Source organism: Camelus ferus, chromosome 1 (genome assembly GCF_009834535.1).
Source record: "Camelus ferus isolate YT-003-E chromosome 1, BCGSAC_Cfer_1.0, whole genome shotgun sequence".
Taxonomy (NCBI): domain Eukaryota; kingdom Metazoa; phylum Chordata; class Mammalia; order Artiodactyla; family Camelidae; genus Camelus; species Camelus ferus.
Genome location: NC_045696.1, coordinates 31685754 through 31711066, shown reverse-complemented (window position 1 = coordinate 31711066; position 25313 = coordinate 31685754). Strand labels below are relative to the sequence as shown.

The 25313-nt window shown below is 33.3% G+C and overlaps 1 long non-coding RNA gene across 1 annotated transcript; it reads left to right on the top strand.

The window, feature by feature from the left end:
- The first annotated feature begins 786 nt into the window (after positions 1 to 786).
- Positions 787 to 15416, top strand: LOC116656766. The gene is made up of 3 exons (XR_004311751.1): positions 787 to 1184; positions 4702 to 4706; positions 15364 to 15416. It is a non-coding gene; the product is annotated as an uncharacterized LOC116656766 (long non-coding RNA).
- Positions 15417 to 25313: the final 9897 nt, after the last annotated feature.

Here is a 25313-nt window from a genome sequence, read left to right as displayed (position 1 = left end):
TTAACTGTAAATTAACCACACATGCAATTAAAATACTAAGATTTTCTTGTGGCTACTCCCCCTTGTCTTTCTTTTCCTCTGAATAATAATAGCAATAATTATTTTAAAGTTGAAGTATAGTTAATTTACAGTGTTGTGTTAGTTTGTGGTGTACAGCAAAGTGATCCAGTTACATATATACTATTTCTTTCAGAATATTTTCCGTTATAGGTTACTGTAAGATACTGAATATTGTCCCCTGTGTTATGCAATAAACCCTTGTTGCTTATCTATTTTATATATATATTAGTGTGTATCTGTTAATCCCATACCCTTAATTTATCGCTCCCCTTTGGCAACAATAAGTTTGTTTTCTATGTTTGTGATTCTATTTTTGTTTTGTAAATAGATTCATTTCTATTTTTTTAAGATTCCACATATAAGTGATATCATGTAATATTTGTCTTTCTATGTGTGACTTAGTTGACTTAGTATGATATTCTCTAGGTTTGTACATGTTGCTGCAAATGGCAACATTTCATTCTTTTTTATGGGTGAGTAAACTCTACTATATATATTTAATATATACAGGTGTACATAATATATATATGTATATACCTATCTGTGTGTGTGTATATATGTGTTATATATGTATATATACTACATCTTTATTTACTCATTGGTTGATATACACTTAGGCTGCTTCCATGTTTTGGCTATTTTACATAGTGCTGCTATGAACATTGAGGTACATGTATCTTTTCAAATTAGAGTTTTCATCTTTTTCCATATATATATATATATATACACCCATGAGTGGGGTAACTGGATCAATACAGTACCTCTAATTTTAGTTTTTTAAGGAACCTCCATACTGTTTTCAGTAGTGGTTACACCAATTTACATTCCCACCATTGACATAGGAGGGTGTCCTTTTCTCCACATTCTTGCCAGCATTTATTACTTGTAGACTTTATTGATAGCCATCCTGACCCCTGTGAGGTGATATACCTTATTATGATTTTTATTTGCATTTCTCTAACAATGAGTGATGTTGAACATCTTTTCATGTGCCTGTTGACCATCTGTGTCTTCTTTGGAGAAATATCTATTTAATTCTTCTACCCATTTTTTGATCGTGTTGTTTGTTTTTCTGATATTGAGCTTTGTATGAGCTGCTTGTGTGTTATGGAAATTAACCCCTTGTCAGTTGCATTATTTGCAATATTTTCTCCCAATTTATATATTGATTTTCATTTTGTTTATGTTTAATTTGCCATACAGAAGATTTTAAGTTTGATTAGATCTCATTTGTTTATTTTTCCTTATATTTCTTTTGCTTTGGGATACTGAATTAAGATAATATTGCTACAATATATGTCAGAGAATGTTTTGCCTGTGTTCTCTTTTTGGAGTTTTATGGTGTCATGTTTTATATTTAGGTCTTTAAACTATTTGGGTTTATTTTTGTATATGGTGTGAGAGAGTGTTTTAATTTCATTGATTTACATGAGGCTGTCCAGCTTTCCCAACACCACTTGCAGAAAGACTGTCTTTTCTGCATTGTATATTCTTGCCTCCTTTGTCGAAGATTAATCGATATAGGTGTATGGATTTACTTCTGGGCTCTTTATTCTGTTCCATTGATCTGTATGTCTGTTTTTGTGCCAGTAACTCACTATTTTGATTACTATAGGCTTTGCAGTATTTCCTAAAATCTGGGAGGCTTATGCTTCCAGATTTGTCCTTTTTCCGTAAAACTACTTTGGCGATTCTGGGTCTTTGGTGGGTCTATATAAATTTTAGGATTATTTGTTCTTGTTCTGTGAGAAATGTCATGGGTAAGTTGATAGTGATTGCATTAAATCTGTAAAATGCTTTGGGTAGTATGGTCATTTTAACAGTATTAATTCTTCCAGTTCAAGAGCATGGGCTGTCTTTCCATTTCTCTGAATCATAGTCAATTTCCTTTAACAGTATTTTATAGTTTTCAGCATATGGGTTTTTCACATTCTTGGTTAGATTTATTCCTAGATATTTTTTGCTGCTATTTTAAATGGGATTTTTTTCCCTTTCTCTTTCTGATATTTCATTCTTGGTATAAAAAAATGAAAAACATTGCTGTGTATCAATCTTGTATCCTCTTACCCTGCTGAATTTGTTTATTAGTTCTTATAGTTTTGGGGTGTAATCTTAGTATTTTCTATATAGAGTATTATATCATCTGCACATAATGACAGTTTTACATCTTCGTTTCCAATCTAGATACCTGTAATTTCTTTTTACTGTCTGATTGCTGTTGGTAGGACTTCCAATACTATGTTGGATAGAAGTAGTGAGAGTGGGCATCCTTGTCTTGTTGCAGAACTTAGCAAGAAGGCTTTCAGCTTTTCACTGTTGAGTAGTATGCTGGCTGAGTTTGTCATAAATAGCTTTTACAATGTTGAGATATGTTTCCTCTATATCCACTTTGGTGAGAGTTTTTATCATGAATGGGTGTTGAATTTTGTTAAATTTTCTGCAGTCTATTGAGATGATTGGGTTTTTTTTTTTTTCTTGTCTTTGCTTTTGTTGATATGATGTTATCACATTGGTTAATTTGTATGTGTTTAATCATTCTCGCAACCCTGGAATGAATCCAGCTTGATCATGGTGGTATGATCCTTTTTATGCACTATTGGATTCTGTTTGCTAAAATTTTACTGAGAATTTGGACATCTATATTCATCAAAGATATTGGCCTTTGATGAATAAAGAGATTTTTTGTTATGTCTTTGTCTTGTTTTGATACCAGTCATTCATAAAATGACTTTGGGAGTATTACCTCCTCTTCAGTCTTTTGAAAAAGTTTGAGAAGGATACGTATAAATTATTTTTCATATGTTTGGTAGAATTTCCTAGTGAAGCCCGTGGTCCTAGTTTTTTGTTCACAGGGATTTAAAAAAAATTTTTTTTTGATTACAGATTCTATCTCACTTATGGTGACTAGTCTATTCAAATTATTTATTTCTTCTTGACTTAATTTTGGCAGACTGTATGTTTTCAGAAATTTGTTCATTTCTTCTAGATTATCCAATTTACTAGCATATAATTGGGTTTTTTTTTATATATTTCTGCAGTATTGGCTGTTATTTCTCCTCTTTTAGTTCTTATTTTGTTTATTTAAATTTTCCCTCTTTTTTTTTTTTCTTTTTCCTGGTGAGCCTGGCTAGAGGTTTGTGGATTTTGATTATTCTTTAAAAAAAAACAGCTCTTGGTTTTGTTGATCTTTTCTATTTTTTTTTTTAATCTCTATTTTATTTATTTCCTCTCTGATCTTTATTTCCTTACTTCTGCTGACTTTGAGTTTTGTTTGTTTTTATATTTCTAATTGTTTTAGGTAGTAGGTTGAGTTATTTATTTGAGATTTTTTCTTACTTCTTGAGGAAGCCCCATATCACTGTGAACTTCCTTCTTAGAACTGCTCTTGCCACATACCATAGATTTTGTATGTTTATGTTTTCATTGTCATTTGTCTTGAGGTGTTTTCTTCTTTCCTCTTTGACTTTATTGCTGACCTATTATTTCTTTTAGTGGCATGTCGTTTAGTCCCAATGTATTTGTTCTTTTCCCAGTTTTCTTTCTGTAGTTGATTTCTAGTTTCATATCATTGTGGTCAGAAAAGACACAATACTTGGAATAATTTCTATCTTCTTAAATTTATTGAGGCTTATTTTTGTGTCCTAGTATGTGATCTTTTACAGAGAATGTTCTATGTGCCCTTGAATGTGTATTCTGTTTTTTTTAATGTAATATCCTGAAGATATCAATAAATTCCTACTATTCTATTGTGTTATTTGGGATCTCTGTTGACTTTATTTATTTTCTCTCTGGAAGATCTGCCCATTGATGTAAATAACTTGTTAAAGTCTCTCACTATTATTGTATTCTTATTAATTTCTCCCTTTATGTCTGTTAGTATTTGTTTTATATGTTTAGACCCACCTATATTGAGTGTATGTATATTAATGGGTATAACATTCTCTTTTTGTACTGATCCTTTTATCATTATATAGCATCCTTCTTTGTCTTTTTTTATGGATTTGTTTTAAAGTCTGTATTGTCTGATATGAGTACTGCTACCTTCGCTTTCTTGTTGTATCCATTCACGTGAAATATCTTTTTCCATCCCTTTACTTTCAATCTACCTGTGTCTTTCACTCTAAAGTGAGTCTCTTCTGGGCAGCATATTGTAGGGTTTTATTTATCCAGTCTGCCACTGTGCCTTTTGATGAAGCATCTAGTGCATTGACATTTAAAGTAATTATTGATAAGTATATATTTATTACCACTTTAAACCTTGTTTTTCAGTTGATTTTGTATTTTTTCTTTGTACCTTTTTTCTTCTTTTTGTTTTTCCTTTTGTGGTTTGGTGGTTTTCTTTTGTATTATGCTTAAGTTTCTTTCTTTTTGGTTTTTGTGAATCTGCTCTATGTGTCTGATTTGTGGTTACCCCAGTTTTCAAACATGTTAACCCCTAACAATATCTACTTGCTTTAGACTGATGGTCATATAACTTCAAACACATTCTAAGAGATTTACATTTTTTACTCGCCTCCCACACATTTTGTGATTTTTTGATGTTCTATTTTGCATCTTCCTGTTTATCCTTTTGCTGTTCATCAGAGTTATAATCACTATAACAAAGTTTTTTAATTGTTTTATAATCTATGAACTACCTAGTTTAAGTAATCTTCAATCCTTTTGTGTATTTGCCTTTTCTCTTGTGTTTTTCTCCTTCCTCTGAATTCTTACTTCTTTCCTATCCAGAGAAGACCATTCAATATTTCTTTTGGTTAGGTTTAGTATTGCTGTATTCTTTTAGTTTTTGCTTGAGAAAGCTTTGAGAGAAAAGCTTGAGAAATTCTTAGTTTCTCCTTCTTTTCAAAATGATAGTCTTGCTGGGTAGAGTATTCCAGGTTGTCAGTTTTTCCTTTTCAAGGTTTTGAATATATCATGCCACTCTCTTCTGGCCTGCAAAGCTTCTGTAAAGAAATCAGTTGATAGTCTTGAAGGAGTTCCCTTGTAATTGATTCTTTGTTTTTCTCTTTCTGCCTTCAGAATCTTCTATTTATCTTTAAATTTGCCACTTTAATTTTATGTCTTCGTGTGTGTCTGTTTGGGATCATCTTGTTTGGGACCCTTTGTGCTTCTTGCACCTAGATATCTGTTTCCTTCTTCAAGTTTGGGAAATTTTAAACCATAATTTCTTCAAATACATTTTTGATCCCCTTTTCTTTTTCTTCTCCTTCTGGAACCCCTATTGTGCATAGACTGTCATGCTTTGTATTATCCCTTAGAGCTCAAATGTTGCTTTCATTTTTTCTCACTTATCTTTCTGTTTACTGTTCTGAGTGAACAATTTACATTATTTTGTCTTCTAGGTCACTTATTCATAATTTTGCATTATTTATTCTGCTCTTCATTGCTTTTATTTCAGCTGCTGAGTTGTCTAATTTTGATTGGTTCTTTATAATTTTAGTTGCTTGTTACAGGGATCTGCATTTCTGTTGATAGTCTTTCTTAATTCCTTTTGCATTTTTATTACTTCCTTTTTGAACTCTGGGGCAGGGGGCAGTTATGTAGTAGACTGGAGAGGTCTGTTTTCATTGTTTGTTCTGTGAAGGTATTTCTTTTGTTCTTTTAACTGTAAGTAGTTCATCTGCTTTTTCATTTTATTTAAATTATTCTTTCTCTATGAATTTAGGAGAAATGTTTACGTACTGTGGTCTTAAAGGGCTGTTTTAATGGAGAATCTCCTGTGTCAACTGTATGAGTCCAGTATTTTTGGTGTGAGTGGTGTTTTTGGTATGGATACCTGCCATGTTTTTCATCAAGAGTGTGCTGGTTGTTATCCTCTTGATACAGGGGTTGTGATTGGAATTGTGACTAGAGCCTGCACTGGAAGTTGGGTGGGGCCTCCTCTTTGCTCTTTGGTTGTCACAACCCTGTCAGTGCAGGGTCTGCTCCCCAGTTGTTGGAGTAGAAGCTTTGAGAGTCAGGTTTGATAAGACTCTGCTACCCTTAAGTGTGTTCTGTCCCCAAGGGGGAGAATACCAAGGCAAGTTAGGCCTGTGTGGTCACAGAAAATCTTTGCACTGCCCATGTAGGTATCCTTGGTCCTGCCCAGAAGCAACCCAAGGTTGCATCCCTTTTTCTGTTGTGTTCATACCAGATCTAGTGTTTGGCTGGTGCTGGGAACAGAGCATTTTGGCTGCAGGAATCGAGGTAGTTCTTCTGCCTTCTAGAATCTGGGCTGCCTCTGTGTTAGGATGCTCCCGAGACCTGTCTACCCCAGATCCAGCTCCAAGCTGCAGTGTGGGATAGGCGTGACAGAAGTGCTCTCACTGCTGCATACTCCTCCCTAGGGTCTGTTGGAACATGTGATTTCTATGACACTACCTGCCACCCAGCGTGTGTGCCAACAAAGTCCACAGCTGCTGGACCTGCCCCCTGATCTACCCCTGCTGTAGTAGCACTGATAATTTACTCTGATGTCAGCTCTGCCTCTGCAGTCTGAATGCTTATGAAGTTAGCTGCCACCAGACCCATGCCCTGCCATTAGCATGCTGACAGTGGGGCTCTTATGGGGCACCTGTGCCCCACCCTGGGTACACTAACAATGGTGGCCAAGACCACAGTCCAGGACGTTTTGGCTGTCTTCATGCAGCTGGACCAAGTCCTCCCCAGGGTCTGTCCACTGAAGCCCAGGTTTCAGTGCCTAGCCACTGCACATACTAGATGCCCTGACTGGCATACATTTCTAGCTGGGAAGTGCCATGACTTGGCAGCTGTCAGTGCTGGTCTCTCTCTGCCCTGATTGCTAGCAGGCCAGCACATGCATAATTCTTGGGCACTGAGACCAGGTCCCTTCAGCTCCCTATCTTCCCCACTGGGTCTCCCAGACAGCAAAAGGGGTTTCCAGGATAGGGGAATTCTTCCTTTTTCACACATCCCTCCCAGAAGCACTGGTCCCATTCCTGTCCCAATACCTTTTTAAAAAAATTACTTAGTTAAGTGGGGATCTTTCTTGCAACTTTGGTTGTATAAGAGACCTACTAGTTTTCAGGTAGTTTTTGTGAGGATTGTTTCATATGTAGTTTTTTTTGAAGTATTTGTGGGGGAAGGTGAGCTCTCCATCCTTCTGTTCAACCATCTTGTACTTCTTCTCCAACAATAATTTTTAAAAATAGAGCTCTAATCTAAGAGATGACTTCTATCACAATGTGAATAATAATAACATAAATGTATGCATATTTATAGTTTGTCATGCTATCACATTTTTTGGTAGACTGACTTGCATGATTTTTTAATGTATTAAGAATACCCAAGACAATACTGAAAATTTTCAAAATTGGAAAATTTATACAAACAAGATTATTAAGCAATAAAAATTATAAAGACATGGTGATTAAGTTGTACTGATTGATTAAGTAATATTGATTCAAGGGTTGAGAAATATGAAAACAAAACTGTAAGTCTTTTAAAATTATCTTTCATTCAATTTATATTAAAAACAAACAGAAAATTAATCTATAATGGTAGAGGTCAAAGAAATGTAGGGTAATATTGAGGGGACTGAGAAACTTAGTGTAATACTGTTTAAATTATTTTTTGATGTAAGTTTTGATTATTGGTTATATACAATATATAACAATTCTTCTAGTTGTCAATTTGTGATGTTTGTATTTTTCACATGTATATATGTTAAACATCAGTACGTTTATCCAAAAAGTAAATTGTAGTCTCTTTATGAAAGACACTCTTTATGTAGTACACAGATGACAAAGAAAGTTTGAATTTTTTTCAAATGTGTATTTTCAAATATTTTCCAGGCAAATTTCCAGGTAAAAAGCAAGGGTGACATTATTAATACCAAATTATAAATTAAAGTAAATATCATAAAATGGTGCAAGTATCTAGTGGACTCTGAAGCTCCACTCAGATCCTTTACTGCCAACTCACTTTTCTCACAATTCTTATGATTATCATTTTTCTAACTTCAAACATCTGGATTCTGCATTGGAAATTGCCCTCAGCTTCAGGGAACTGCTTTGCCCAATTATGTCCATTCCCAGAGGGCAGGTTGTGGCCAATGACTGGCTAACTCAGGTATATAAATGCCTAACCAACTTGACTCAATATGGGGCAACTCTGAAGGTGCACCCCAGGTCCAGAACATCTTCAGGATTGTCTGAGGCCTCACCTACAATTCCATTGTGCATTTGTATCACTCTTGACTCAATCCTGACATTTTCACATTTGTATAGGCAAATCACCTGAGAACACTCCCCTGTAAACATTCTATACAGAATTATTATTCATCTCAGAATCTGCTTCAAGGCACCCATGCTCAGGTCAAAGTAATTATTAACATAATTTTTGAGTGTGCTAAATAAATAGGACCCCACTACTTCACAAGAATCTTGAACTAATTGAGAAAGGCAATCAAATGATGGATATCAGAACATCAACTTTATTACTAATGAACCATATTGGAAGATGTGACTACAGGTACAACAAAAATGAGCACTGTGGTTTACACTGATTTACTCTTAACTCTCTCACTTCCAAACTCATTAGTCACAGACAGTGTAGGAAATTCGTAGGCACTGCTCACATAAGGTTTATCATTGTAAACTGTATTTCATAAGAGCAAAGATCATAAGATAACCACACTGAGGGCAGCCTGGCTTCTAAGGAGGAAAGAGAAGAAGTAGCAGAGCTGCTCATGCCAAGTTCCTTAATTCAAACTCACTAATGCAATAACATACCCACTACAGGGAAGTCGTGAGTGAAGGGGAAAGAGAGCACTAGGATATTTCTCTAAGGGCAAAAACCCAAAAAAGCAAAGATGATATAATGTGCCAATTTTAGAAGTATGGTGGTGGAGTACTATTGTACTGAGGTATATTTGTTAATTTATTTATTATACACTTCAATCAAAAATGTTTGTTGAGTGTCCTCTGTAGGTCAGGCACTATGAGCTATTGATTCAGTTTACAAATTTAGGAGTAAATCCTACTATTTTGAAAGCTACACAAGGGCTGATATATTAATTAGTTTTTTTCTTGCAGTTATCTCAGTAAATATTTGCTGAATTATTAAATAATACCTTTAAGGAAAAATAGTATTTTAAAAATATAATTTTATTGAGACTTTAAAAACACTGTTTTCAGCTTTTACCAGAGGAAGTAGACAGAGAAAATAAGACAGAGACTGCATGCATATATAATTAATAGAGGCATCATAAAATGTCTCATAATTTTGTATTTAGAAATTGGAATTTTTCTGTTAAAAGTAAAACATTTATGAACTGATTTCTTAGATAGAAAAGCAGACAATTCTATATATTAAAAAGTACCAATTATTTTCCAAATTTTCAGATTAAAATGACAAAGTTTCTTAAACAGAAAAATTAATGAAGAAACAGATACCCAAACCCACAAACATGCATATCTCAGAGATACATAAAAAATAATATTTTTAAAAAGTTAATGAATGGAACTAAAAAATTCATTCTCCTCAAAATATCTTTACAGACAAAAACAAAGCTTGTTTATATGATCTATTTTAGAATAAATTAAATATAGCACTTCATCAATATTTATGACATTCTCAAAGCTATAGTTAGCTGAGAACTTATGTAAGATTATTTATTTCCATTTAATAAACAGTATTTTGAAAAATAAACTTACTTTTTGACTCAATAAAGAACAAAAAGAGAAACATGGAGAAAGGCAATAGTAACAATAAAAATTTTACTGAAGGGATGTAGAAGAAAATGACATAATAGGAATAAGAAATGTTATAAATGAGAAATGAATGTAAGAATTTTAAAAAGAGATCATAATACTTAGCACGGCAAATTAAGAAAAACAGTGTTTGTACTCTAAGAATGAGAGTGAAGCTTTATTATCATATATAGGGAAAGTTACAAAACATAAAGGAATTGTAAGTGATATATACAACATATCTTAAATTTTCCATTCACACAATGAACATACAAGTGACCAAAGTTGATTCAAGAAAGACTAGAAGTGTTGTCTTAAATCAGTCAATTATTTTGGAGACACTGATGAAGTTGGTAAAAACTCTCCCACAATAAAATGTACCTGTCTAAACTGATTAATGTGTGAATAAATTCCAGTTTGAAAGGCTTAAATATGACTAAGTGTTTTTAAATTTTCCAGAGCTCAGGAATAGAAGGAGTATTTTTGTTACTTATGGAAAGTTAGTATCTTCATTTTACTAAAACCTAAAAAAAGAGAACCACAAAAGAATCACATGCCACTACTACACTGCAATATAATTTGAATTCTTCAATAAAATGTCAGCATTAAAATATCTCAATATATTTAAATAACATAAATAACCTCCTGGATTTATAATATGAAAACAGGGATAGTTTAACATTAAAATGTTTCAGTCTGATATCAGTGATGATCTTGAAGTTTAAAATCCAGCAGAAAAGCGCCCAGTGAGGGTAGACTAACAAAACTCTAACATGTCTTAGAAGTCATAATACAGCTTAGTTTGATTTGGGGATTGAATACCTAATAAGTCTCTCAAAACGCTTGGGTCAATTTAGATATTACATGGGTTCATTCAATTAAAATTACGCTACGTGTATATGTATGACTGAACTATTATGCTGTGCACCAGAAACTGACACAGCTTTGTAAATTGGCTATACTTCAATAAAACAAGTAAAAAAAAATTATACTATCTCTTCACTAGTTCTGAATGAAAACATTTCCATAAGTTAATAGGTTAAACATGAAACTGGAATTTTTACACAACCCTTGCTATCTTTAATAATTCTAATCACCTTACATCCCAGCTGACTACACTCAAGATTGTAAATTGTTTCTGTGTTTTCTTACCCATGCATCACTTAGTCTTCACCTTACTTATCTTTTGCTTTTGATATCATTGATGTTACATTATATTTTGCTAACATTTATTAATTAGCAATTTTAAAACTCCCATATTTTCAAAATAAATAATTTAGAAAAAAATTAAATACATAAAAAAGAAATTGTATTTTACATTTTAATTTTCTACTTATCTACAGTGTTGAGCCTATGTGTCTACCCCAGGCTTTCAGATGAGACCACAAAAAGGCTATATCCCATTTGTAAAGGCTGCACCCTAGAAGTAAAGTTCTCACACTGAGAGGAGAATCAGAATTAAATAGTCCAGACCTAAGAAAGCATGAAAACAATCCTTTGTATAATCAAGTTATTCAGTAGTTTAAAAGGAATAAAATATATTGAGACCTGAATGTGTTATAATCATGAGACTTATCAGAGAGGAGCTCTGAGTATAGTTAATACCGTATATTCAAGAGATAGTGGAAAACATAGAGAAAATAATGAAAAAGTGCAGACTTTTGAAAGGAAATTGGAAAATATAAGAAGAAATCAAAGTTATATAGATATGTGTATATATTATCTATATATAATATTCTGTGTAGTTTTGCCAGAAGAGCAAATTATGTGGTTCTAAACATACCTGTGAAATTATACAAATTGCTATTTTTTCTTGAAAAGTAAAAATATTAATTTTGATTATATATATTATCTTAAATGTCAATCATAAACTTTTCTCCTTAGCTTCCTGCCACTTGTATATATAACTTGGCTTAAAATTGAAAATAAATAGAACAAGGAAACATGGTTAATATAAACTACTAAAATAAAAAATCTTTAATGTTGACATTATGTAGACCAGTTTTAAGGTTTTTCAAAACCTCATTTTTAGAAGTGAGAATATATAGTATTTTTATCATAATAAAATATTTTCAATACTAATTTGTTTAACAAAATAGTTTGATCAAACTTAGAGAATGAAAAAAATTAGTGGAGTTATTGTGTCTTCTAATTTCATTACACTTGCTGAGTAAAGCAATTTGAAACAATTAATAGTATAATTGCAAATTTGATTACTAAACAAAATTTTTAAAATTCTGTGAATTATTAACTTCACTTAGCATGTTCCAGATGGGTGAAATATTTATTTAGAATAAACACTTCCGAATTTCTAACAAACAAATAGATACATACTAAAATCTTATATGGCAAAGTGTCTTTTTATTCATTGCAGACTGTTTTAGAATTTCTCATCAACAGTATTTTGGGGAAAAAAATAGGTATTGTGTGCTTTCTGCTTTTTTTTTTTTTCTTTTAGAGTTTTTTGAGAGTTAGTATTTTTTGAGATTGGGTTACATTTTCATATTTTAACTAATAACCATGGAATTTCTGGGTGAGTGTGGCAATTTCTACCATGGAAAGGAGCCTCAATAATTCACGAGTTGAGGTAATGAATAGCACTTTAATCTCTAGTATCTTTGGGTATATGAGACTTTTGCTACATTCTGTATTTTTAAAGTGTAAAAGTTATGTGTAGGCCAAAGAAAGGCATCATCCACACAGGTTCTATAGGGTACCAGGAGAGAGGCAGAATGGCTCTGTGTTTCTCCCTCGGATAAATTTGATACTAGACTAGCTCCAGCTAATTATCTGATATGATTTTGAGAACCTGCCTAATTTTTAGTATCTTATCTATATCTTTCCACTTAAGGGTCCCTATTGCCATCTTCTCTAGCTTCTTCATCAGTTCCATGTTCTATAATCTGTTTCTTCTGAGAAGAAATACATAACTCACAACTTCCCACATGTTTTTTGGGGGTTCCTTCTGGGTTTATATTATTTGATAGATTAACTTTGGTTTTTCCTTAACTCTGATTAGATAACTCAGATGATTCCTTCTTATATGTGGGTTCGCCACAAGTTGTGGGTTCTGGCCAGCAGAAGTCCCACTGAGACAGAATGAATTACTCAAGACTGGGGAAAAGTCAAGAGAGTGAGAGGGAGTCGGGAGCCAACTCCAGGAGCCTCTCAAATCTCTCATATTGATTGAGTACAGTAGAAGCAGGAATTTAGGGAAGGACAGGGTACAAAGGCTTTGTTTATTGTTGGTGTTTGGCTCAAGGTCAGAAGACCCTTTTTGGTGAATCATAATTGTGTTGAGCCTTTCAGCTTATCAGGGTGGAATGTATGAGAATCAGCTGCTTAACAAGAGTTTTTCTTGGACTCAGTTGGCTGTGCCTGTCTTAGGTTGCCCCCTCAGGGGATCTTACCCAGTCATTGGCTAACCAGCCTTCTCACCTCTGAGTCTGAAGCTTTTTACCATTCCAGCCCAAGGCTGTTTTGGGGATAGAAGACTAACAGCAGGCACGCCCAGTGTTTATAGCCGGGGGCCTGGGTCATTGCTAAAACCTCAAGGCAGTTACTAAGCACATCTTCTTTAAGGAGATAAGTGGCTGGTATCTGTTACAATTTGTTAATCCAGTCATGGGCTCCCACACTTACAGTTGTTCAGATATCCATATTTACTCTTTATAACTCTTATGCAGATTAAACTTAAAATAATTCCAAAATGACAAGCCTCCTTTTATTGCCCAATTTGACAAAATCTGACATTGCCATAGGCTTCTGAAGCTGCATATAACTCAAAATCTCAGTTCTCACTGCCGTCCACTAATTCTAGGATACTGCGGCAGTCCTTCATATAGAGCTTGATCAACATGAGTCTATATTCTTAAATAATATTTGGAGTAGGATAAGGAAAATTTTTGTATAACTAGGAGTGTCTCTTTTTACTTTTTGAGTCTTCTTATTTTTTTGATCTATCTCTGCTGTGGCATGTTTTAACTATATTCCCTTGAATTTTTATTTTGAAGTTGAATTAAACACTCAGATATACAAATTCACACAAACACATGTTGATTTCATTAGTGATTTCTTTTTAGCTCACTGTGTTTTGTGGATTAACATTAATAATGTCAAGTAGGTGTGATTCTTTTCCTATAACATCCAGTCTTATAACCAGTCTCAGAAAAAAAAAAAGGATTTGAAATCATAGATGACTCTATAAAATCTCTCTTCTAAGAACCATTGTGGCTTATTCTGAGCCTACCTTTAATTCTATACCTAAAATGTTGTATTGGGGTATCAAATGGTAAAAATTTAATGAAATTAATTCAAGAGAATGAGCTCTGTTAAATTTTTCATTGGGAACTGCCTCAAGCTAGCTAAAACAGAGTAAAAGAAGACAGAACAAACAAGAATCAAGCAAACAAATAAAAAACCCCAGAGAGACGTGAGACAATACAGTCTCCAAATGTGGAGAGAACAGCTTCTCAATGATGTCATGAATGAACTCTAACATTCTTAAAATCTGTTTTTCTTCAGGCTGATACTAGTAGTCATTTCCATGCATTTCTATATCCAGAGGAAGATGAGAGACTATCTCTGCATTTATTTCATTCTTTTTTTTTTAATTAAAAAATTTTTAATTGAAGTATAGCCAGTTACAGTGTGTCAATTTCTGGTATACAGCATAATGTTTCAGTCATACATATACATACCTATATTCATTTTTATATTCTTTTTCATTATAGGTTACTACAGGATATTGAATATAGTTCCCTGTGCTATACAGAAGAAAATTGTTTTCTGTCTATTTTATATATAGTAGTTAGTATTTGCAAATCTCAAACTCCCAATTTATTCCTTCCCATCTCTTTCCCCCACCCCAGGAACCATAAGTAATTTTTTTTTCCCTGTGTCTGTAAGTCTGTTTTTGTTTTGCAGATAAGTTCACTAGTTCTTCCACACATGAGGGATACCATATAGTATTTTTCTGTCTCATTCTGGCTTACTTTACTTAGAATGACAGTCTCCAGATCCATCCACGTTGCTGCAAATGGCATTATTTTATTTTTTATGGCTGAGTAGTATTCCATTGTATAAATATTCCACAGCTTCTTTATCCAGTCATCTGTTGATGGACATTTATGTTGTTTTCATGTCTTGGTTATTGTATATAGCACTGCTATGAACATTGGGGGTGCATGTATCTTTTTGAATTTGAGTTCCCTCCATTATATATACCCAGGAGTGCAATTCCTGGATCACATGGTAAGTCTATTTTTAGTTTTTTAAGGAATCTCCATACTGTTTTCCATAATGGCTGCACCAAACTACATTCCCACCAACAGTGTAGGAAGGTTCCCTTTTCTCCACACTGTCTCCAGCAGTGTACTTGTGAATGACGGCCCTTCTGAGTGGTGTGAGGTAATACTCATTATAATTTTGATTTGAATTTCTCTAATAATAAGTGATATTGAGCATTTTTCATGTACCTATTGGCCATTTGTATGTCTTCATTGGAGAATTGCTTGTTTAGGTCTTCTGCCCATTTTTTTTTTTTTTTTTTGGTTGTTATTATTAAGTTGTATGAGCTGTTTATATATTATGGAAATTAAACCTTTGTCAGTTGCAGCATTTGCAAATATTTTCTCCCATTCTGTAGGTTATCATTTTGTTTTGCTTATGGTTTCCTTTGCTGTGCAAAAGCTTATAAGTTTAATTAGGTCCCATTTGTTTATTTTTGCTTTTATTTCTATTGCCTGGATAGACTGTCCTAGGAGAAGATTGCTAAGATTTGTGTCACAAAATGTTTTGCCTATGTTTTCTTCTAGGAGGTTTATCATGTCTTGCATTTAAGTCTCTAAGCCATTTTGAGTTTATTTTTGTGTATGCTATGAGGGAGTATTCTAACTTCATTGATTTACATGCAGCTGTCCAGTTTTTCCAACAACACTTGCTGAAGAGACTGTCTTTTCTCCGTTGTATATTTTTGCCTCCTTTGTTGAAGATTAATTGATCATAAGTGTGTGAGTTTACTTCTGGGCTCTCTATTCTGTTCCATTGATCCATATGTCTGTTTTTATGCCAACAACACACTGTTTGGATTACTGTAGCTCTATAGTATTCTCTGAAATCTGGGAGGGTAATCAGGCAAGAAAAAGAAATAAAAGGGATCCAAATTGGAAGAGAAGAGGTAAAATTGTCATTATATATGGATGACATGATACTATATATAGAAATTCATAAAGCGCCACACAAAAACTACTAGAGCTGATTAAAGAATTCAGCAAGGTAGCAGGATAAAAGGTTAACATACAGAAATCAGTTACATTTCTTTTCACTAACAATGAAATATCAGAAAAAGAAAGTAAAGAAATAATCCCTTTTAAAATTGCAATCCCCCAAAATAAAATACTTAGAAACAAATCTGACCAAATAGGGAAAAGACTTATATGTGGAGAACTACAGAACATTGATTAAGGAATTAAAGATGACTTTAAGAAATGGAAAAATATCCCATGCTCTTGGATTAGAAGAATTAATATTGTTAAAATGGCCATAATACCCACAGCAATCTACAGATTTAATGCAATCCCTGTCAAAATACCCAGGACATTTTTCATAGAACTAGAACAAATAATCCTAAAATTTATATGAAATCACAAAGACCCAGAATTGCCAAAACAATACTGAAGAAGAAGAATGAAGCTGGAGGAGTAACCACCCCCACAGACTTCAGACAATTTTTCACTCTTAGTAACGAAGGAATTTTAAATGGTCATTCTGTGACCAAAACTGGCCAAGTTCTTTGTTCTTATTTTCTAGAATTAATGCACTTGCCCATTTCTAAACAATTACAAGACTCCTCCTCTAGCAAACACTGGTAAATTTTTAATGGAATGACCATAGTTAACTTAGAGACACTAGTTGAGGTGAAATAGAATACAAACATAATCAAATTTTGTTGACTTTAAGTTGATTTCTTTTAGAATATGTTATTCAAATATTTACCTTATGCTATAATGCCAAACTTTGCAAGCTTTCATTAGGTTGATTAATTTGTTGCTTTATTCAATCAAATTTTTTTTCCATTTTTATTGAGATAAAATTGACATATAGCAATGCATTAGTTTAAAATATTCAACATGTTTTGACATATATATATATATATATATATATATATATATATAGTAAATGATGCAATCAAGTTTTCTAGGTCAAGATTTATATATAATTTTTCTCTATCTTCCAAAATGTACTATTTTCTATTATATTGGCTAAAAATTTAACAAAATATCTAAAAATAGGGATAATAAGCATGAATGTTTTCAACTGAAGTAAATCTGATTCAAATTAACTTACATCTGAAAAAAGATAAATAAAATTAAGCAACTCAGCTAAAATTCAGAGGAAGAATGACTTCAGGCATAACTAAAACTATAAACTCAAAGTGTTCTGAAGGTTGTTTCTTTCTTTTCACATCTCTCAATTCTGCTTTTATTTGCATGTTGCCCTCATTCTTTCCTACAATAAATAAACTGTTTCTTTGGGCCCAGAAGGATAGATGTTAAACACTTGAATTTAGACATCCATTCAGCTTCTAATCCCAAATCTAGGGAAAATCTGTTCTGATAACTCTGGCATAAATGCCCCTAGAGAATGGGCTGATTGGCTCCACTTTGGTTAAGTGTCATTCTTACTTACTTTGTCTGGGATCTGATCACTGATCAGATCTAGGTCACATATTCACTACAGAAGACAAGGAAAATAGTCATTCCCACATAAGCCACATGGAATATGAAAGAGCTGGTTCACAAATGGGACCATAGTAAGTACGCTATGCAGTATGTCAGTAAAAAAAAAACAAAACACATATTTCAGTGGATTAATAAAATAACAGTTAATTTCTTCCTAATATTGTTAACCAATGTGGTAGTGGTAGTCAAGAGGGCTGGTCTTTCAGCAGGGACTCAGAAACTTGAAATTCTTCCAGATTTTGAATCTGGCACATTCCACAAATGGCTAAACATCTCAAGATATTTCATCTGGAAGCTGGGGAATAAGAGAGAAAGTGAGGAAGAGATAAACTTGCCAAGGCATGGAAGTGACATGTCACTAATGCTTATATTTCACTGATAAGAACTAATTACATGGACCCACATGGATGCCTTTTGACTTGGAGATGCAATTTAGCTGTATACTCAGAAGAGGAAATGTATTTGCTGATTACACAACCGGTCTCTTCCATAGGAGTTTAGCCCTCAAACTTTATCTGTTCAGTATATTACCAACTATTTATGTTCTTCACCTTATTTGAAAATTTGCTGATACTTTACTGTTAAATACTATATTGTATGATGATTTGAAACAATTATTAAGGAAAGGAAGTTATCTTTTTACATTGGTAATTTATTACTGTTTAACCAACTCCACCACTTGATGGTTTGAACATAATGATTTATTCTTTGTCATGATCCTATGAGTTGGCAATCTAGGTAGCTCCTCTTTTGGTCTCCACTGGGGTTGCACGTGGAAGCAGTCATCTGGCAACTCAGCTGAGACTGCGAGGTCCGATATGGCTTCACTCATATTAGGCAGGTGGTGCAGAATGCTCTAAATTTCCTTCCCTATGGTCTCTAATTCTATGGTAGACAAAATGATCTTCTGCACAGAAGTGATCTCGCGATTATGGGATGGTGAAAGCAGAAGATACGAGGCCTCTTAAGGTCTAGGATTCCAAATTTATATACAATTTTTACCATGTTTTATTGGGAAAAGCAAGTCAAAAGTCCAGCATCAATTCAAAAATGTTGGCAAATAAGAAAAAATGATGAGGAAAGCAGTGATGTTACATTGAAAAGAGAATGAACACAGTGAAGAGTGATTCATTGGTGGCTTTTGTGATTTTTATCATTTTACTTTGAATCTATCAGCAATAATATCAGCAAGATTATTTTGTAATCTTCCACAATAACAGAAGTTTATGGTATTCTTATCCCCATTGGAGATTACCTATTTTGATGCATCCTCTAAGAGTATGACATTTCTGGAGAAGAAACACCTTTGTATGCAACAGTGTAAAATAATGACTGAGAATATTGATTCTAGAATAAGATAAAATATTTCTGTATCTTCTTTGCTTTAGTTACCAACAGTGCAATGTTGAGGGAGTATCTATTTTCATTAAATGAATTTATATTTTAAGAGCAGTTTTAGGTTACCGCACAACTAAGAGGAAAGTAGAAAAGAGATTTATACCTCCAGCCCCCACATGTGCATAGCTTCCCCCACTATCAACATCACTCACCAGAATAGTGCATTTGTTATTATTGATGAACCTACATTGACACATCATAATCACTCAAATTCCACAGTTTACATTATGATTCACTTTTGGAGTGTACATAATATGGATTTGGGAAAATATGCACTGACATATCTTCATCATTAAGGCATCATGAAGAATATTTTCACTGCCCTAAAAATTCTCTGTGCTTTGCTTATTCATCAATCCCCTAACCCCAACTCTTAGCAACCACTGATCTTTCTACTGTTTCTGTAGTTTTGCCTTTTTCAGAATACCATGTAGTTGGCATCACAAAATATGTAGCCTTTTCAGATTGGCTTCTTTCACTGGATAATATACCTTTGTTTCTTCCATATCTTTCTGTAGCTTGATAGCATATTTCTTTTTAACAATGAATAATATACCATTACCTGAATGTAGTACAGTTTATTTATCCATTCACTGAAGGGCATCTTGATTGCTTACAAGTTTTGGCAATTATGAATAAAGCAGCTATAAAAATCAGTCTGTAGGGTTTTGTGTGTATGTAAGTTTTCAGCTCCTTTGGGTAAACACCAAGGAACATGATTATTGGATTATATAGTGAGTGTATGTTTAGCTTTGTAAGAAATTGCAGAATTGACTTCCAAAGTAGCTGTATCATGTTGCATTCTCATTAGCAATGTGTAACAGTCCCTTTTGCCCCTTGCATTTAGTGTCAGTATTCCAGATTATGCTTATTCTAGTAGATATATAGTGGTACCTCATTTTTGTTTTAATCTGCATTTCCCTAATGACATGTACTGTGAAGCATCTTTTCATATGCTTATTTACCATCTATAAATATTCTTTGGTGAGGTGTCTAAAGTCTTTGTCCTATTTTTTAGTTTGTTTCCTTATTGTTGAGTTTTAAGATTTCTTTGTATATTTTGGATAACACATTTTTATTAGATGTTTCTTTGCAAATATTCTCTTCCATTCAGCAACTTGCCTTTTCATCTCTTGATATTGTCTCTTGTATTGAGATCTTAATTTCAACATCTAGCTTATCAATTATTTCCTTCATAGGTCATACCTTTAGTAGTATTTCTAAAAAGTCATTACCATATCCCAAGGCCAACTAGGTTCCTCCTATTATCTTCTAAACGTTTTATTATTTTGCGCTGTATATGTCGGTATATTATCCATTTTGGGTTAGTTTTGTGAAGGATGTAAGGTCTGTGCCCAGTTTTCTTTCTTCCTTTCTTTCTTTCTGCCTATAGATATCCAGGTGGTCTAGAATTATTTGTTGAAAAAACTTTCTTTGATTCATTATGTTGCCTTTGCTTCTTTCTCAGTGATCAGTTAAATATATTTATGTGGATCTATTTCTGGGCTCTCTGCTCTTTCTCATTGATCTATTTGTCTCTTCTTTCACCGTTACCACACTGTCTTGAGTACTATAGCTTTATAGTAGGTCTTGAAGTAGAGTAGTGATAGTGTTTTCCTCAGTTGGGTCCAGCCTATAAGTAAACCCACCAGAAGTATTCTTCATTTTTGTTACAGTGTTTTTTTTTAATCTCTAGCAATTTTTGTTTGTTTTTCTTAGGGTTTCCACATCTCTCCTTACATAGTTCACCTGTTTTGCATGCTGTTTACTTTAGCCATTGGAACCCTTAGAATACTAATCATAGATATTTTAAGTTCCTGGTCTGACATTTCTAATATCCCTTCATGTCTAATAGAAGGAATTGCTGTAAACAGGTTTTTACTAAGTGATGATGATGGTGTAAGGGGAAGAAGGTGTTCTATAGTTCTATGATTAGGTCTTAATCTCTAAGGGAGCCTATGCCTCCGGACTGTGAACTTCACATGTGTTTCTATTTTTTTTTTTTTTTCATTCCACCTTTAGGTGGGAGAGGATGGCTAGAGTGGGCTGGAATTAGGTATTTCCTACCTACCAAGCCAATTAGGCTCTGAAAATACCCCAGCAGGTGAATCTTTGGTTAACATATTCATGTGAAATCAGGTTTTGTTAAGCATATAGAACTCTGGCATATTTCAAAATGGTCTGTTTTCCTCTCCCCCTCTGAAAAGCTTCATTTTTTCCAGATGCTTACTGCTGGACCTGGTTAAACACCTGCAGATCAATCTCATAAAATGGTGGGGGCCTCCCCATGATGTGGTCACCCCTAGAGTTTCTAAGAGTTGTCCGCACTGAGCCTGCAGACATTCATTAATTACAGTTTATGTTTATCTACCTAGCTTTTGTTCCTGCTATGGTTTCGGTTCATGAGTCTGTGATCAAATAAATTGTTATTCCCTGTATTCACCTGTTGGTTTCTCCTATCTTGGGGGTATCGTTTTGCCCTGTGTCCTCACCTCTCTTACAAGTCTTAGAAGAGTTGAAAATTTCTCAGTCTGTTCTACTTTTTGTTTATTATGATGTAGCAGCAACTTATGAGCTTCCTACATGTGGAATTGGAAATCACTGGAAGAGTTAATGTCTGTAAATCTCATTTTAATCTTATGTAACTGGGGATTACAATAGCATCTACTTCATAAATTGGTAACATCAAATGAGAAAAAAACATATTTATTACTTAACATAAAGTAAATTATATATTATGCGTTAAATAAGTGTTTGAATGTCTTATTATAATTATGATACCCCTATGTGCTTCAATGGAAATAAAATATTTATGCTTAGTGCTGACAGTATAAGATAACAATGTCATTTGTGTTTGGTGTCTGGATCAAGTTTCATTAGTTTGATAAAATATCATACAATGACTTTCCTTTTTCCTATGACTTTGAAAATGTATATAACTTAAAATTGACTTAACTTATTTTTTCCTTATGTGTTAAAAGAGCACTTAATCCCAGATTTTTTCAGCATGCCACTTAATTAATCTTGTATTTAGTTTTCTTTTTCATTTTTAAAATTGCATTTGGTATTTTATTTTACAAGAAATAATTTTCATTATGATATTTAAATAACTTTAATAGACATATAAGTTGCATACCCTTATAAAGTTTAAACACTCCTTGTGTCTAATATGAACTATTCTTTAGTTTTAACTTCACATAGAGTATTTTAAACCTTTGGATCAAATTTACATTGACTATAGTTTGGAGTTCTTTAAGAACCCTCTGTTGCATTTATTTATAATTCTGTTCATTTGCACTTTTATGTTTATTTCAAATTTAGTTTTACAAATTATTTGTTAATTTTCACAATTAAGGTCATGGCTCTGTCACAATTTTGTACCAAATTTTTTCTCCATTGTTTTTCTTACTTATTAAAGAAATAGTAATATTTTGAACCAAAATAATAATTTTCCAGATTTTGACAGAAAGTTCAAAGAAAAAATGTATTGTCACAAAGAATACATTTCTATCCTTTGTGTGTATATAATCCTTTTATATATATTATAAAATATAATCCATTTCTATTCTTTACATATTCCTTTTGCATATATTATATTCTATAGAAATAATATAGTATATGACAAAGTTATAAATATATTATCTTCTATGGAATATATGATATATAAGTATTATATATAAGGATATAAAAGGATATATATTATATATAACATATACTCACATATATTACATATATATTAACTATACTGTGTAGTGGCACAATATATAAAAAAGAAAATCACTACAAAGAGTGAGATTAATTAATGAGAAAAAAGCTATTCCATAATGCAAATAATTTTTAAAAAGGAAAGAATAACATAGGAAGGTAGCGGCAAACATTTTACAAATAGAACCAAGATTCCCAAATCAATTTTCACTTATTGTGATAAATTAAACAGAATAAACACTAATGTTACAAAAATACTACTACAGAGTAAGGTTTTAAATAGGGAGAAAATCTTAATATAATAAACTGCACACTCTGAATTTATTGTATTTTATATGAATTCCTTTTTTTCATATTTCAATTTGGGTATGATTTTAGTGAGACTTCATTTTCTATTGACCATCTACATCTGCTGGTTGTGCGAGACAATAAAAGAAAGTGATGAGTGCCATTTATTGTTTAACACAGATTCATTGGTTCATATATTTCAGTTCCTTTTTTATTCCTATAGACTAACAGTGATTAATGTATTCTTTTATCCTAATCAATCCAAGCTTTATAAAATCAAAAGTTTATTTCAAATATTCTTCTACATTATTCATATTTTTGGGTAGATTCACTTCAGCAGTTGTGATCATTAGTCTATGATGTTTGACAGTGGGTTGCATGTTCTCTGTAATTTAATGTGATTTGCATGTGTCATAAGAGTAGTAAAACCATTTCAGTATTCAAGGGAATAGATGTGGCCCTTGAGAGTCATCTTATTAGCATGCAAGAACAATGCATCTAACAAAAGCATGTGTTAAAAAGAATAGTATTCTCAGTGATGCATTAGAGATCCTTTCACCAATATATATTAACTTTTTTTGAAGAAAAATCAGCAGTTTGAAATGCTCCTTGGCACCTCAAGAATTTAAAGAAAGATATTCAAGAGCAGATTAATGCTCACATAATTCAAACTCAAAGCATATTTGATATGCTTTAGAATTTCCTCACAAAAGTATGCTGGATTACATGCATAGCCAACAGAAAACTGTTATTTATATGTTTTGAATTCTAACATGCTTTAGAAAAAGCCAGAAAACCATGCTTTCAATTATTGTCTCATTTATTTTGTTAGTTAATTATGGATTACTGAAAATTATGAGGAAAAATTCCACAGAAAATTTTATGACCTAACAGTTACATAGTTGTAGATGTCACTAGAATGACACAGTAGGAAACAATGGACTCTCCTTTCCCCCTCCACAGACACAGTGATTCAATAGCAATGTATAGGCCTATTCCTTTTGTGAGAAACCTAGCAACTACCTAAGAGGTTCCTGCACCTCTAGTGAATGCAAAACCTGCAACAGAAAAATAGATAGGAAAGATGAAACACCTTCTCACCAAAATTTCCACCTTTGGTACAGCCTCAGGGACAGAACACTCAATTACCAGCTTCTCCCTAAGGAGTTAAGTAGAAGGAATCCCAGCTTCTCTGGGTACTCACCAAGGGACTAATTTCTATTTTCCCTGTCTCAGAGCACTGACAGGCCTGGTATATTCTAGCTCCCTGGGAACTACAGAGAACTAATTAGAACTTATTGGTGGGCAATCACCACAGCTTCTCTCCCTGGTACAGTGCAGAGCAAGGGGTCAAAAAATCTCCATTCTCAGATTTTTCATGAAGAGCAAAGAAATTGGACTGCACATCTAGCATTACCAGTTCTCTGAATGCTACCTGTATAACTGACTTCTATCTCACTTGTCTTGGAGAGTTGATGGAGCTCAGAATATACTAGTGCCCCAGGGCCTACAAAGAGCAAAGTAGCAGTATGAATTAGTGGGGAAGCACTAATCACAGCAACTCCAGGCTTATTCTCTGAGTGTATATATGTATTTTATTGAAGTATAGTCAGTTTACAATGTTGTGTCCATTTCTGGTGTATGGCACAATGCTTCAGTCATATAGGAACATACATATATTTGCTTTCATATTCTCTTTCACCATAAGTTACTACAAGATATTGAATATTGATCCCTGTGCTATGTAGTATAAATCTGTTGTTTATCTAATTTTTATATATTAGTTAGCATCTGCAAATCTCAAACTCCCAATTTATCCCTTCCCACCCCGTTCCCCTCTGGTAACCATAGGTTTGTTTTCTATGTCTGTGGGTCTGTTTCTGTTTTGTAAATAAGTTTGTCTTTTTTTTTTTTTTTTGAAGATTCCACATAGAAGTGATATTATATGGTATTTTTCTTTCTCTTTCTGTCTTACTTCACTTGTAATGACATTCTCCTGGTCCATCCATGTTGCTGCAAATGGTATTATTTTATTATTTTTTATGGCTGAGTAGTATTCCATTGTGTAAATACACCACAGCTTCTTTATCAAGTCATCTGTCGATGGACATTTAGGTTGTTTCCATGTCTTGGCTATTGTAAATAGTGCTGCTATGAACATTGGGGTGCCTGTGTCTTTTTGAATTTCATTTTTCTCCAGATACATGCTCAGGAGTGGTATTCTTGGATCACATGGTAAGTCTGTTTTTAGTTTTTAACGAGTAATAAGTCACAGATCCCAGCTTCTCCCTGGGTAGGGAAAGAGTTGGACCATATACCCAGTGTTCTAACTTTCTGGGAGCTACCCAGTGGATTGGCTTGTATCCTGCCTGTCTCAAAGTGTCAGTGGGACTTGGCACACTCTGGATGCCTGGGAACCATTAAGACC